General features: G+C 41.1%; 2 pseudogenes; one reads left to right on the top strand and one right to left on the bottom strand.

Moving 5' to 3' along the window:
• Positions 1-7,804: 7,804 nt before the first annotated feature.
• LOC124501863 (integral membrane protein GPR137-like) lies at positions 7,805-10,485 on the bottom strand (annotated as a pseudogene).
• Positions 10,486-15,055: 4,570 nt separating this feature from the next.
• On the top strand, positions 15,056-15,668 carry LOC124502500 (Golgi apparatus membrane protein TVP23 homolog B-like; annotated as a pseudogene).
• The last annotated feature ends 590 nt before the right edge of the window (positions 15,669-16,258 follow it).

The following is a 16,258-nucleotide window of genomic DNA, read 5'->3' as shown; positions in this document are numbered from 1 at the left end:
CTATATCAGTGAAAATATCAATGCTGATATGCCCAGTAGTTTTGAGCATTATGATAAAGTTTACTCTATCTCCCAATCAATTTGTTAAAGGAAGAAAATGAGCATACTTAGACATTTATAATTCTTTGTTGAATGGATGATTCTTTGGTAACATTAACCATAAATGAAATTAATGCATGCAATATGACACAAACTAAAATTTTTCATTTCAAAGAAAAATCCCTTATTAATTTATTTGTTGGTTATGAAGGGCTTAGTCACATAGCTAGAATATTTCCTCATTGTAAAATGAGTAAAACAGATTCTTTATCCTAAATCATCTCTGCAGACAGGCCCAAATCATTCAATAATTCTCTCATACCCACAGTTGGCATTTGCTGTCTACCCTGATTCTGATCATTGCTAAAACCTTCCTGGAGAGTTAGTAATTTACAATATGAATGAGTGGGAATGTGAATAAGAAAGAAAAATATAGGTGAAGTGACAATAACTAGCTAATTTTTTATAAGGAGAAGAAACTATTATTTTTTCTAAGATGAAACAAAAGTAATTGTCTTTGGTTTTATTGAGTAGCAGGGGAAAGGGGCTGAAATCAATTTGGGCTAAAGGCCAATCAATAACACTCCAGCACTAAACACATGGCTCAAATCCATTTTATTAATCACCTCAGGGAGTAAATCCCTAATTCCAAATTAGGTCTCCAAATCCCTTTCAATTCTTTGGTTTCTCCTAGCTGATCTGGGTAGCTATTCACCTCAGACTCCTACTTCCATTTTTGTTTTCTTTTTCTTTTCATGTGGCCATTCTTGTGATGAATATTTGAACATCAGCGCACTGCTTACATAACCTTAAGTGCCAAGCTTCTCTGAGGCTGTTGAGTCAGCCAAGCAGAACATGGAGGGGGAGAAGGAAGTGCTACCATGGTGATTTACCGAGAGGACTCACCCCTACATCAATGTTGCATAAATTAAATTCCATTCATCATCCTGGTGGTCTTTGTCAAAGCTATCTCTCCCTTTTGTAAACATCAGCAGGGTCGTGTAGTACTAGAATACTAGGGAAAGCAGAAGAGGAGGGGCAACATATGTATTTCCACAGGCACACAGAAAATCCTTCCCAGCGGCATTATTGAAGAAATGATAATTGCGCCAGAGACTTGCTCCAGAGTACGAGGAAATGTTTCACAGGAGAGTGAATGAGAGATGTGATGAACATACATGGCATTATTAAGCCATATAACATACATGGCTCCTGAAGTCAACATACTCATTACAGCCTTTCCTCAGATATAACCATATGACAATTTTACCCTCATCACTGTTCTCTTACCCAGCACTTCATCTGTCTTACTTAGTTCTCCCAATCTGTTCTGTCCAAGTTCTGGGTCCTGTGGCTCCCTAACACATGGTCAATTACAATAATGCACTCCTACCATTACGTCACTAGGCAGCCACCCATAAAAGGAGTCAGGTGACTAATTGTTGGCAACAAAATATTAGAATGTCCTTGCTCTGTGGCAACCAGGAGATACCTCTGTGCCATTGATTTCCTTGGGTTTAGTATGGATTTATTTGTGTATCTTCAAACTGCGTCACTGGAAGCTGTGGGCTCTGGATCTGTAAGAGATTAGCGTTCCAGCCAGAGAGACAATCAATAATACGAGAAACTTCTGTTGCCTTAGTTTAGAGGGACAATATCTTGTTGTTTACTCAACATTATTTATGTTTCTCAGTTATTGAATTTGTGTTATGAATAGAGAAAGAGATTGAAACTGGTAAAAATAGCTCTAGATTAAATACCTAATTAGTGTACCCCAACTTCTAAAATGTTCTCTTTTCCTCACTAATTGGGCTTCATTAAATCATGATCTTGGATTAAACTTAATTAATTACAGGTTTTCGTAATTCATTTTCTTATTTTTACCACTCAAAATAAATGGAAAACAAGGGCTAAATCAAAGGGAAAATTCCCTTTCAAGTACCAATGTTTTATAATGAAACTAAGATATTTTAAATAATAGAAGAAATATTTAAGTCCCAGTGTTGAGTAACCATAATTCAGCACCAGGGCTAAGAAGTATTCTCTCGGTGCAAACAAAAAATGGCATTGACAGAGGAACTCTTGTATGTGGGCACCTACTATATGCTACTTTTTGAGCATAAAATACTACCATCAAGAATTTGATAACTCTATACTTCTGAGGATACAAAGAACAAACAAATACCTCAAAACCAACATGCCTAATACAAAACTTAAGATCTTCTCTTCAAACCAATTCCTTCTCCTATATGCTTCATCTCAGGGGTTGTACCATTATCTATCCAGGCCCATCCATAAACATAAAGAGCCATCTTTGACATCTCCCTTGCCCTCAGCCCACACATCCAATCCAACAGCGGCCTTGTTGATTTTGTCTCCTAAATACATTTGCAATGGTTTCACCTCAGGCTATGCTATATACATCTCTCCCATAAATAAATAGTTCACAATGGTCTCCTGTTTTTCCAGAATCCCTTTCCCTTTCCAGCCTACGATCTAGTCACCACAATATAGTCAGTTTTTCAAAATACAAATCTCATACCATCCTTAGACCCTTTACTCACTAGCATCTGGGACTCTAGGGTGAGAGGACAGACATAACTGCTCAGGTGAAAGAATCCATAAGCAATAGCAATGTCAACCAAGAATTCACCTTCAGCGAATCTTCACACACATTCTCCCCATGATCCAGCCGTGCCAAGTTTTTAACCTTTTCCAAAATATACTACGGTATTTGTGATTCTTTGGTTTTAAATGAACTTTACCTGAGAAACTCATACTTTTTCTATAGAACTCTGTTCATCCCTTCCTGCCTCTTTTGGCCTTTTCTGGCTGTACCAAGGCTGGGTTATTTAATCCTTATCGCTAGCACTTTTAGGTTCTTAGGTTAAGACTTTTGCATTCATGCTATTATTAGCCTCATTTTTTCCCCCACAAAATATTGTTTAAATATATGGCTGAAGTCACCACTGGACTGTTAGCTGTTGATGGCTAAATATTATTTATTCATTTTCTCAATTTTTCAACAGGTATTTTTGATGCCTACTACTACATGCCAATACATGAACTCTAGCACATGAAAGGCATACAGTTGACACTCAATGTGTTTGTCCTGAGGCATAGGAAAACGTTTTTTTGGTGTTGATGTTCTTTGTCTTCTTTAGGAAAAAAAAGAAGGGGCCAAGAGTGTTTTTTTTTTTTATCATCATTAGACTTTTGTTCTTGTTTTTTGTTTTATGTTATACAGCACCATTCCCAACACATATGAGGTGTCATGTAAATGTTTTCTGACTAAATGAATGAATCCCTGGAAAACCTTTCCCACATTTCTGCTAAGTAAATTCTGATTCATGTTTCCTGCTTGCAAGAAGCATTTCTCAGCTTCCCAAGACAATTCTGTCAGCCCCTCCTTTATGCTCCGAGAGCAAATGTGAATACTCTTAGGAGAGTACTTGACTGCATTTTAAAATCTTTTTTGAGCATCTGTTTCTTTCTTCCTTTTTTTTTTTTACCAAGGTGTGAGTTCTTGGCATTATGTGTCTTATTGACCCAGCATAACGAATAAATGAATGCATGAAGAGCTACAATGAAATACAACATCCGAAAGTGTACAAGAAAGGGCCATTAATTTTGAATTAAAGGATGGAAGGTTAGGTTTCTGGGGAAAATGGTACTGGAGTTGAAAGAGGAATAAGATGAATAAAATAAAATTTCAGGGTCCTATGAGAGATAGGGATAAGAAAAGGCAGTACAAATGAAGGCCAGCATAACAAAGCAAGGCATAACTGTGCATGTGCAAGGAAGTGCCTGGAGTGGCTGGAACACAGGAGAGTGGAGGATTTGTAGATGGTGCAGGGATAGTGCAAGAAAGGAGCTTGAAGGTAGGTTATGAAAGGCTAACGTGGTGCAAGGATATGCCATGAACAGGATTTGAATGTCATTTGGAAATACAGGCTGCTGCAGGACATCAGAATATGATAAGGGCAGAGAGTGGTCATTGGATTTGGTGAATAGAAAATGGGAGCTTTTAGAAGACTGTTTTCATTGGATAATGGAGGAGAGAATCAAGAATGTATGTATTTTGCACCAAGTGGAAACAAAACAAGTGCAAAAACAAATAGAGCATTCTGAGAATTTTCATAACAAAAGAGAATAAGGGGCAAGAATTCAAAGTTGATGAGAGAAGACTGAACATGTGTGTTGGTCTAGAAAAAGAAGTTAATTAATGGAGGCAATATCAAAAACCAGATGAAAAAAAATAGTACAGTTGAAAGTAAAACTTTGAAAGGAGGAAGGATCTTTCTCCTTAGGGATCAAGTTTATAAAAAGCGAGCGTGATATGCTTCTTTAAGGTATCTTTGTTAGAATGCATGTGGTAAGGGTAAATTGTAGCATCTAGAAGTATTTAATTGTATTTTATTTATCACTTAAGTGGATAAAGACTATAGTATTTTAGAAGGGAAAAGAGCTAAGAGGTACTGGCTGATAGATGATCTCTAAGTGTTCACATAATTCTAAACTTCTTTGTCTATAGGTGTCTTCTAAATTATTTCTCTTGACCATTTTCAGTGTCAGGGGAGATGGGATGGCTGTTCTTTCTCATATGCTCTCATGGACGATGCTACTGGATGTCCTGGCTGTCACATCTCTAGGAATTTCTTCCATAGACAGAAAAATATCACAGTTAAATAACAGCAAACTAGTATTGATTTCTTGCTACTGTGTATTTTTCATTCTCCAAAATTCAATGGCCAGGCACACTATGTTGGAGAACTGTTAAATGAACTTGCCATACTTTAATTAAAACTTGATTTCAAGTCAATGGGCATTTCTTACTCCTTTAAGGAATCAGCAGACTGATAGCTCCCCCCCACAGATCACTTTGGTCCTCTTCAAATATTGTGACATACAAAAACAAAAAATAAAACCCTCATAAAATGTATTTGCAAAGCATTAAGCTAATTGAATTTCTCTTAATGCAGTAACAGAATTAAATTAAAAAAAAAAATCTTAGAAAACTTAATCAGGTACTTTACATTGTCTGCTGAATAACCACTGGCTATACTAATATCTTAAAAGACAATTTCAGTAACTCTTTATAACTGCATGATGACCATTGAGTAATTTTTCTTTCCTTTCACTTTCCAAAATAAATTTATCACTGTTATGGTCTATAATAAAAATTGTCTAAAATAATATGCAGTGAGTTTTAACAACATACCAAGCTTAATTTGAATTATCTTTGGCTGTAGCTTTTCTTCATCTTAAATCATCCAAACTCTACGGGGCGCCTGGGTGGCGCAGTCAGTTAAGCGTCCGACTTCAGCCAGGTCACGATCTCGCGGTCCGTGAGTTCGAGCCCCGCGTCGGGCTCTGGGCTGATGGCTCAGAGCCTGGAGCCTGTTTCCGATTCTGTGTCTCCCTCTCTCTCTGCCCCTCCCCCGTTCATGCTCTGTCTCTCTCTGTCCCAAAAATAAATAAAAAACGTTGAAAAAAAAATTAAATCATCCAAACTCTAATCATAATTCCTTTCTTGTTTATGGCTATAGATACACAGTGTGTTAATGATCCATCCCATATGCTCGTTAAGGTGAGTTCCATTGTTCTTTGCCAGGAGTCTTTTTTTTTTTAATTTTTTAAAGTTTATTTATTATTTTTGAGAGAGACAGACAAACAGACATACAGACAGAGCACAAGCTGTGGGAGAGGAGGCAGAGAGAGAGGGAGACACAGAATCCAAAGCAGGCTTCGAGTTCTGAGCTGTCAGCACAGAGTCCAACACAGGGCTCAAACTCACAAACCGTGAGATCATGACCTGAGCTGAAGCTGGATGCTTAACTGACTGAACCACCCAGGCACCCCAGTCTTTTTTTTTTTTTAACCTACATCATGCAAGAAAAATTAGGTTGACCTAATGTTTTTTGGAGCATAGGATGTTCACAGCCATATTTGCAACATCTCTTTTTAAATGCTAGTGTTCTCCCCTCCTACTCTACTTTCTAATGTTTTAAGGGAGATGAATTGGGGAAAAAAAAAGGGGAGAAAAACCACCTAATGCTGAATAGGGTGCTGAGCTTGCTAGATTTTAATACCACGATGCCAGGCTTATCTCCTTTCTTGATTGATTAAAGCTTGACGGCATAGCATAAGCTGCAGCAATGTTAAAGGATTGTTGCTGTATCTCTTCCACATCATTTCAAAAAGTTTCCAATGATAATCTACTTGCCCTCCCACCCCACCAGGTTCTGTTGTTATTTGCAGGAGATAGGGCTTGGTTCTCAAGACATTCTGGTAGCCCAACAATTCTCTTAGTGAACAATGGGATAAGAGGGAAAGGGCTGATAGCTAAATAAAAGCATCATCCATATTATTCTCATGGGCAGTAAGTTTCCAACTACCACTTAAATACATTCTTTAGGTAAAATAAAAGACTCTTCATGGGGTGCCTGGGTGACTCAGTCAGTTAAGTGTCTCCCACTTAATTTCAGCTCAGGTCATGATCTTACAGTTCACGAGATCAAGCCCCGTGTTGGGCTCTGCACCGACAGCACAGAGACTGATTGGGATTCTCTCTCCCTCTCTCTCTCTGCCCTGCCCCCACTTTGTGTGTGCATATATGCATTCTCTCTCTCTCTCTCTCTCTCTCTCTCAAAATAAACATTTTTTTTAAAAAGACCTTTCTTTTTGTAAATTATGAAATCCAACTGCTAGCATAAAAGTATTTTTAAATTTAAACTGATTTATAGCACATTTGAAAGGTAATACATACTAAGTCTCCAATAGAGTGGAAAAATATTTGAAGTAGTTCAAGAATTACTTCACTATATGATATAACAAGGACTCCATTTCAGAAAATAAATCTTGTAAGCCACCAGGTACCATCTCTAGTGGTTGTCTCAGTACACACAGGTACCATAAGGAACAAACTTTTTCTGCCAGGTAACAGGTTTTTTTCTTATTTTTGCGGAAGTAAAGGTGTTGTGGTAGTAAACATAGGAATGCTTATCTATATGAGATACAGTATAAAATGCAACACGGATACAAAATATCTGATCTGAGAAACAGATAGGAATAAGAATGTCTTCTATTATGAGTTAGGACCTTAACCTATTTACATTCACCACATGAATCATTCAATGACATCAGAAACAAGTCAGTGCTATTCACACTCATTTCCATATACAGGTTACAGACTTCTACCTTCATGGAAGATTTTACTCAAGTATCTTAGTGGTTTTGCTTTTTTGACAAAGAGAATAAAGTAGGGTACATGTGTTTTCTCTTCTTCTGTAATCATGTTACTTTGAGAGAGTTTTTTCTTTTTTAAACTCAATTATATGTGTAGTTTCAAAATGAAGAGTGATGACATTTTTTTCCTTTCAAAGAATTACCCCCAAATAATGAGGAGAATGAAAAACATAAAACCAATTCCATCTTCAGTGCAAAGGAGACATGAATAATAAAACTATTTATATAAAGATGGCTTAGCAAGGAAGAGTCAAACCTAAGTGACTATAAAACGTGGAAACTAATGAAAAGCCAAATGATTGTCCCTGCAGAACCTCAGAACAACAATGCAAGCGACAATTCAGAAGGTCTCAAAAATTAGATAGCATAGGAAGAAAAAGCAAATAGCATAAAGCAGGGTGATTTTTCAAAAATCCTTATAAGAAGCAGTTAGATCCACAGGCAAAAATGTAAAATGTCTAGAAGAAAAGCAAAAGACCAAAGGTTTGCTCTATGGACAACCCAATGATTGGGGCACCTACACTCGAGGCATAGAGAAGGGACTGTGGGAAAAGCCATTCCGGAAACAGGTGATTAGGTCTTCATACTGAACCACTGGATCACTCCCCCAACCCTTCCCACTATCTCCAGAATGGCTGCAGCTAGGCTGATGTCTCCAGGCAGATGACTGCAAGAACCTCTTCTAGAGAAAATAAAGAGATAAAGACCTACAGCTACTAACATTTGGGATCCTCTAATGACAAAGCTAACTAGCCCTCTGACTACCCTCAGAATGAAGGCTACCAGTGCACAAGCCTACTCCTACCCAAAGACCCTCCAAGTAGCTTTTCAGCTCCTCATGAAAATTAATGGACAGCCTGGGATGACTGAATATTTGAGGGGCAAATTTAACATAAAATATAGTTCGGAAAATGAACAAACAGGAAATAAAATAGCAGGAAGAAATGGATAATGAAGGTAACAGGCAGTGCAGGTAATAATCATAACATGTCAGAGGAATCAAAGAAGCTACTGTATCAATGAGATAGGAAATGGACATGATTTTAAAGAGGAACATTTTGAAAAAGAGCTCTTAAAGTTCTAAAGTAGGATTTTTGCAATATAAAAATCAAAGATTTAGGTAATAATCTTGTGGAAATATTGTAAAGTAAAACAAAAAACCAATTAGATAGGTAATAGAAGAGAGAATATAATGAAGAAGATTACTCTAAGAGATATTTCATACAACTAATAGACTCACTCAGAAGGAGACCAGATAAAATGTTGCTGGTGAGAAATTATCAAAAAATAATACAAGAAAATTTTCTATAACGAAAGTACATGAATCTCTAGAATGAAAGTGTCACTACCAAGTGCCCAGTATAATAAATGGAAAAAGATTAACAACACAACAAACTATTTTGTTTACTTCTTCAATTAATATATAATATCTAAATTTTGGCATTTAACTTTTGTTTTATTTTCTATTTTTGTTGCCATTTTATGTGTTTTCATGATATTTCTTGAACTTTTTAATGAAAAATTGAAGAAAGTATGACAGGATGTTTGCTGCTATGTTAACCAAAAAGAAAAAAAAAAAAAACGTTTATTGTTGAGAATCTATAGCACACAATTTACTACTTAATTGCACATTCTTGTTTTAGTTCACGACTATTAAATTTGTTTCTCAAAAGAGAAGGGCTAGCACAACATACACTGTCAAATAATTAAAAAAAAAAATTTTAATGTTTATTTTTTTTTTGAGGGGCACAGACACTGCTTATTGAGCGGCAGGTGCAGGAGAAGTAGCTGGCTCCAGTGCAGAAGCAGAGGCGGCAGGTCATACCAAGGTGCTGTAGGGCATCTGGCAGCCAGGGCCATGCCCCCCATCCTAGGGGACAGCACAAGCTCACTACGACAAGAGTAGCAAAGAGCTGGCCAGGGGAAGAGGCAGCCACAGCCTCCCATGATCCTGGGCAAGAAGCGGCAGGTGAACTTGGCACAGGGGGTGTGGCGGGGCCTGGGATGGGAGGACTGGGGTCTGGGTGTTCTGGGGGGAGGACAAAAGGGGATCACATCTGCGGGGTGGAGTAGAGACTGTGGTGGTGGCCACCTGGTCCCAGCACCTGGGAGAAGAGCAGATGAGTGGTCCATGTCTGGCTGCCCCCGCACCAGGCTGGCTCCCGCCCGATGGCGCCGTACCAGCTGCCGGAGCCTAGGCTGCCTGACATGCTGGTGCTCTCGCTCTGGCCACGCTCCCAGGAACAGCCCTCATCCTCACAGTGCCCTGCCCGGTCGAAGAAGTCGGAACGGGAGCCAAAGACCAGGTCCTGCGGGGGCCGGTGCACCCGGAAGAAGCCCACCAGCAGGGCGGTGGGCAGCAACTCCCACACACAGAGGATGAGGCCAAACACCAGGTAGCCTTTGTTCCCCAGGTCGTTCACCAGGTCCGCCTGGTCAGAGACATTGTTCCAGTCGTAATCGAAGGCATCCAGCCGGCGCCGGGGGTCAAGGCCAGGGCTGCCAGGTTGTAGCAGGCCCGGCTGGCATAGAGCAGGACCATGGCGCCACCCATTGCAGCCGCCTGGCACACACGGGTCCCCTTGGCCTCCAGGTAGATGCTGGTGGAGGGCCCCCCGCCGGGCGACAAGGCAGAGGCAGGCAGCAAGAGACAGCGCGCAGATGACAAAGAGGCAGTCACTCACCAGGACTCGCACCAGCAGGAGGGCCCAGGGCTGTGCCCGGCGCCGGCGGGACAGCACAGCACACAGCACATTCACCAGCAGAAAGAGCAGCGAGGCCCCCGCGAAGGCCCCCCGGACGGCCAGCAAGCCTCGGCTCATCTCCGGCCGGCGCTTGGCCTTGGCCTTGAACACAACCTGGGCGAAGTAGAGGTTCATAAGTGTCAGCGTGAAGAACTGTAGGCAGACAGGGCAGCAGTAGCGAAGCCAAAAGGGCAGGGGTCCCAGGCGGTTGGCTCGGGGAGGTATCTCGGAAGTAGAAGGAGAAGACGGTGGTGCGCAAGGCAGCCCAGAGCAAACAGAGTGCCAGGAACACCGTCTGATAGCTGAGATGCTTGTGCCCATATAGAAGCACCAGCCAGAGTTGGGCATAGACAGAAAAGAAGAGTAGGGCGTACAGGGTGGTGTAGGCCGCATTCAGCCCCAGGGTCACGGCGGCAGGCACCAGGCCAGACAGGTTACTCTCCATGTCCGGAAGGGAGGCCTGAATCCCAGAGAACAAGATGGAGGGGCTGGCAGGGGGCCAGGGAAATAAATATGGAGGGGTGGGAGTTGCAGGGTGCAGCGACAGAGACGGGGAGCTCAGGAGGAAAGAAGCTGCGACTGGCCAGGCCCTTCCTCCTCAACAGAGGGACCCTGCCCTGGCAGCGGGGCACAGGCAGCCTGGGGCCTGGGCCCCTCACTCTGGGGCGTGAAAGGACAGTCCCTCTCCAGGGCAGGAGCGGGAGGCGAGCAGGGTCTCCTCCCTGGGCCAGCCCCAGAGCGAGGTGAGGGGGTGCAGAGGCTGAAGGACAGGGGTCCCTGGCCTTGGTCGTTCGAATCGTCTCGGTAGGAGGGGAGAGCCGAGAGATACCCTTCGGCTGAGGGCAGTGGCCGCTGAGGGTGGGGCGCTCAACCCCCAGCTCTCCCCCTCCCCAAACTGGGGGTCTCTCTCCCCTCCAATAATCCGGATTGGGGACGGCCTCTGCCTTCTGTCCTCGGAATTCCGACGCTGCCCCCAACCCACCCCTCTCTGCATCCACTCTCCAGCCTCGCGGGGGGCTGGAGGAGACCGACGCCGGGTCCTCGGGACGCCGCGGGGGAAGCCAGCTCTGGTCGCTGGGACCCGGGGCTCCGGCTCCCCAGCTCCGCGGCTCCCGCTGCTCCGCCCCATCCTGCGCCTGCAAATAAAATAATGTTTATTTATTTTTAAGAGAGAGACAGAGTGCAAGCAGTGAGGGACAGAGAGAGAGGGAGACACAGAATCCCGAAGAAGGCTCCAGGCTCTGAGCTGTCAGCACAGAGCCGGATGCAGGGATTGAACCCACGAACTGTGAGATCATGACCTGAGCCAAAGTCAGATGCCCAACCAACTGAGCCACCCAGGGACCCCTCACTGTCAAGTAATTTTTAACAAGAGCATCAAACTAACACAATGGGAAAATGAAAGTTGACATGCAAAAATTATTTCAAGATGGGCTCATAGAGCCAAAGGTAGAATCTAAAATTAAAACACTCTGGAAGAGGAATGCCTGGGTGGCTCAGTCGGTTGGGCCACAGACTCTTGATTTTGGCTCAGGTCATGAACTCACAGTCTGTAGGTTCAAGCTCCATGTAGCGCTCCATGCTGGCCATGCAGAGCCTGCTTGGGATTCTCTTTCTCCCTCTCGGTCTCTGTCCCCCCCCGCCCGACCCCCCACTTGTGTTGTCTCTCTCTGTCTCTCAAAATAAATAAATAAACTTAAAAATTATTTTTAAAAAAACTCTGGAAGAAATATAGGAGAATATCTTTCAACCTTGAGAGGGAAAGATTTCTTAGATAAGACACAGAAAGCACTACCTATAAAAGAAAAAAATTGCTAAAATTTAGTTATCAAAACTGAAAATTTGTTTTAATCAAAAAAATACTATTAAGAAAACAGATTTTAACAAAGAGAGGCAAAACAGAAAACAGACTCTGAACTACAGAGAAGAAACTGAAAGTTGCCAGAGGGGAGGTGGGAAGGGGGATGGGTGAAGTGAGTGATGGGGATTAAGGAGGGCACTGTGATGAGCACTGGGTACTGTACAAAAGTGATGAATCACCTGAAACTAATATTACACTGCATGTTAACTAACTGGAATTTAAATAAAATTTTGGGAAAAAAAAGAAAATAGACTTATCACAGGGATCATTCCATAATGTATAAAATATTGAATCACGGGACACCTCACTGTCTCAGTTAAGCGACTGACTCTTGACTTTGTCATGTTCTCATAGTTCATGAGTTTGAGCCCCACATCAAGCTCTATGCTGATTGCAGAGCCTGCTGGGGATTCTGTCTCTCTCTCTCTCTCTCTGCCCCTCCCCTGCTGGCTCTCTCTCTCTCAAAATAAATAAAAACAAACTTAAAAAAAATATTGAATCACTATGATATACACCTGAAATGAATAGTATATTGTATGTAAACTATACTTGAGTAAAAACAAAACAAAACAACAAAAACATGATCTAAAAGGAGAGATACATTACGGGATAAAAAGACTCAATATGTTCAAGATAGGAATTCTTCCTAAACTATAGATCCAATGGCAATTAAAATTAAAATTCTGGGACACCTGGGTAGCTCAGTCTGATAAGCCTCTGACATGGCTCAGGCCATGATCTTGCATTCATGAATTCGAGCCCACACAGGGCTCCCTGCTGTCAGCACGGAGCCTTCTGTGAAACTCCTGTCTCCTTCTCTCTGCCCCTCCCATATGAGTGTGCTCTCTCAAAATAAACATTAAAAAAAGAATTTTAAAAAATAATAAAATAAAATAAAATAAATAAAATAAAATAAAAATGCCAATGAAACTTGGAAAAAAAAGAAATAAGCAAGCCACAGATTGGGAGAAACATTCACAACTCATACAAATGACAAAAGATTTGAATTCAAAATACGTTAATGACTTCTAAAATTCACAACAAAATGGTAGACAACCCAATTTAAAAATAGGCAAAAGTCATCTCATGAAGGAAGATAAACAAATGTCCAATAAGCATGTAAAAAAGGGTTCAACACTAGTAGTCATCAAGGAAATGTAAATTAAAACCACAATGACAACATCCATTAAAATGGCTAAAATGAATAAGAGGGAATACAAATATCAATGAGGATGGGGAGCAACCAGTACTCCCATACATTGCTAGTGGAAGTTTAAATGATAGAATCACACATTCACCCTCTGACACATCAGTTCCACTCATAGATATTTATTCAAGAGAAATGAAAACATATGCCCTCGGAAAGGCTTGTATAAAGAATGTTTACATCAGTTTTAGTCATAATAGCCCAAAACTGAAAACAGTTCAGTGTCCATCAGCAGGAGAACAGATAAACAAACTGTGGTATTTATGGCATATTTCTCAACAATAAAAAAGAACATGGGATGAATCGCAAAAACATTATGTTGAGGAGAAGGAACCAGACACAAAAGAATTTGTGTTGTAGGATTCCACTGAAAGAAAGTACTAGATTAGGTAAAACTAATCAAATTGCTTGGTGTGGTAGGAAGGGAGGCTTAATAAACAGAAAGGGGCATGAGTACCCCATTGGAGTGATAGAAACGGCCTATATCTTGATTAGGAATGTGGGTTACACAGATATATTCTGTTTTTAAATACTGGTTGAACTGTACCTTTAAATGTATGCATTTCACTCTATGGAGATGATATTTTAATAAATTCATGTAGACAAAATAGAAGAGCTAGGATTAGATGTTAGATTTATAAGACACTTTTCCTAGTAATTGTCATATTATTGGGTAACATAAGAATAGAGTCCAAATGACCTATTTCAAAAGCTCTGCCAAAGTAGATTTTAATATCCTGTATGAGAAGTTCCAGTTTAATGGTGCCCCACTGCTTATGAGGAATTCTGTTGTACATGGAAGTCGACCTGGAAAATAGTCCCATCAGAAGGATGCACATATTGCAAACTGTCCTAAATTAATTTGCTTGTTTACAGCCATTAGGGTTTTGGGGGGTACATATCTGTAATCTCCAATGGTTACAGGTGAGAGCTATGGGTGCCTTTCCCCAGCTATCTCACCTCTGGGAGGTGTGTTATAATGAAAGCAGGTATTAGACTGAATCTGGTAACACATACCAACATCTATTAGCAAGCGACCATGAATACAATCATACAAACTGTTCTGTATGTTCAATGAAGTCCCAGCCCTCTGTCTTTTTTGGCACTTTGATAACAAGCACTTTGCATAGAGGTTTAGGTAGAAATAGGCTCTGGCAGAAGAAGTCAACTATTATTCTGGTTGGATCAGGTAACAGAATCTTCCCAAAGATCTTGGGACGTGAGGTTGATGGAGTTTAGAATCAGAGTATAGGCAGCTCTGGCCTGATTCTTAGGTCCTGTTTGAGTGAGGCTGAGATAACTATGTATTTCTAGCCACTCAACTTGTCTTGAATACCACTCATTTCATCAGTGAAAAAGAAAGCTATATGCTAACTTATAAATACTCTACAGCTGACCTCAGGTAAAAGTAGTTGTAGCTTAGCAACCTGTGCATATTGGGGTCTAGTTAGAGCAGTGGTCCTCAACTATAACAATATGTTAGAATCACTTCTGGAGAGTTTTTAAATCCCAATGCCCAGACCACATGCCAGACCCATAACATCAGAGTTTTAGGGGGTGGGATGTAATCATCAGTGTTTTTCAAACCTCCCTAGGTGATTCCAATTTACAGATAAAGTCGAGGACCACTGGATTAGAACCTTCCAATCTAGTTTAATAGCAGTGTACATTCCTGAATAGGTATTTTAAATACTATTTAGCTAACTTTAAGAGATAGATAATATACTTTATATAGCACACTATGAATGTTTAAATATCTTTAAATAAATTATAACAATACAATAATATGAAACCTATCCCTTCTTTAGTGAACAAAGACAACAGAACTAGAAATATCAACTGGAAAAGAACTGTAATAGTTCCCAGGAAAGAAATCTGGCTATTTTTGAGTAGCGGATGCATTTAAATACAGATTATTAAGACTCCACCTTGAAAATTTGACCACTGAGGGCTGCCATGTTGCACCAGGGCAGTAATGATGACACTGAGGATGTTTCTCTGTTTGACGCAGAAGAGGAGGAGACAACTGACAGATAAAGAAAGAAAGAAAGAAAGAAAGAAAGAAAGAAAGAAAGAAAGTCCAGAATCACACAGTGACATCATTTTTTTCATTTATTTTTTCAAGTCAGTGCAACTGTAGTCTATCTTCTCTATGAATTGTTCAGCAGCAGCTTTATCACCTGTTTGGTGACAATGATCTTCTTGTTTTCATGTGACTTTTGGGCAGTCAAGAATGTCACAGTAAACTCATGGTTGGTCTACATTGGTAGAAGCACATCAATGAACATGGAAAAAGCCATTGGGTGTTTGAGTTCAGGAAGGCATCTTCACAAGAGTAAAATTGTTACTCCTGAGTCAAGAATCTTCTGGTTAGGACTTACTGCCTGTCCATTGCTGTGGGTGATATTCTGCAGAGTGAAATGGTTGGCGGTGGTTATCACGGCGTGGTGCTACAAGGTGCCAACCTGTATGCACATCAGGTGCAGAGCAGGCAGCAGAAAGAATTTAACCATCTTATCTCAGAAAGTAGTTTTTAAGACATAACACTGGAGATAATCAGACTTCCTGAAGAGAGTAAGAGAAAGCTCCAGTGTTCTGTTACACTGCCAGCAAACTAAAGAGATTCTTGACTCTGAAAATTTTAGAACTCAGTACATGTTGCAAAGAGGAGTGCTGAGGTTGTTTTTCCAGTTTAAATTTTACTTTAAAAAGTGGAAAGGTGGGTCGCCTGGGTGACTCGGTCAGTTAAGCGTGGGACTTCAGCTCAGGTCATGACCTCACAGTCTGTGAGTTTGAGCCCCACATTGGGCTCTGTGCTGACAGCTCAGAGCCTGGAGCCTGCTTTGGATTCTGTGTCTTCCTCACTTTCTACCCACCCCCCCACCCCCTATTCACACTCTCTCTCTCAGAAATAAATCAACATTGGGGCGCCTGGGTGGCTCAGTCGGTTGGGCATCCAACTTCGGCTCAGGTCATGGTCTCGCGGTTTGTGAGTTCAAGCCCCGTATCAGGCTCTGTGCTGACAGCTCAGAGCCTGGAGCCTGCTTTGGATTCTGTGTCTCCCCCTCTCTCTGCCCCTCCCATGCTCATGCTCTGTCTCTCTCTGTCTCTCAATAATAAATAAACGTTAAAAAAAATTTTTTTTAAAGAAAGAAATCA

This window comes from Lynx rufus, unplaced genomic scaffold (genome assembly GCF_022079265.1).
Source record: "Lynx rufus isolate CCGP_SWC_20201006 ecotype Redwood Valley unplaced genomic scaffold, mLynRuf1.p SCAF_7, whole genome shotgun sequence".
NCBI classification, from domain to species: Eukaryota; Metazoa; Chordata; class Mammalia; order Carnivora; family Felidae; genus Lynx; species Lynx rufus.
Note: the sequence above shows the minus strand (reverse complement) of the source record. Positions and strands in the feature narration are given on the sequence as shown.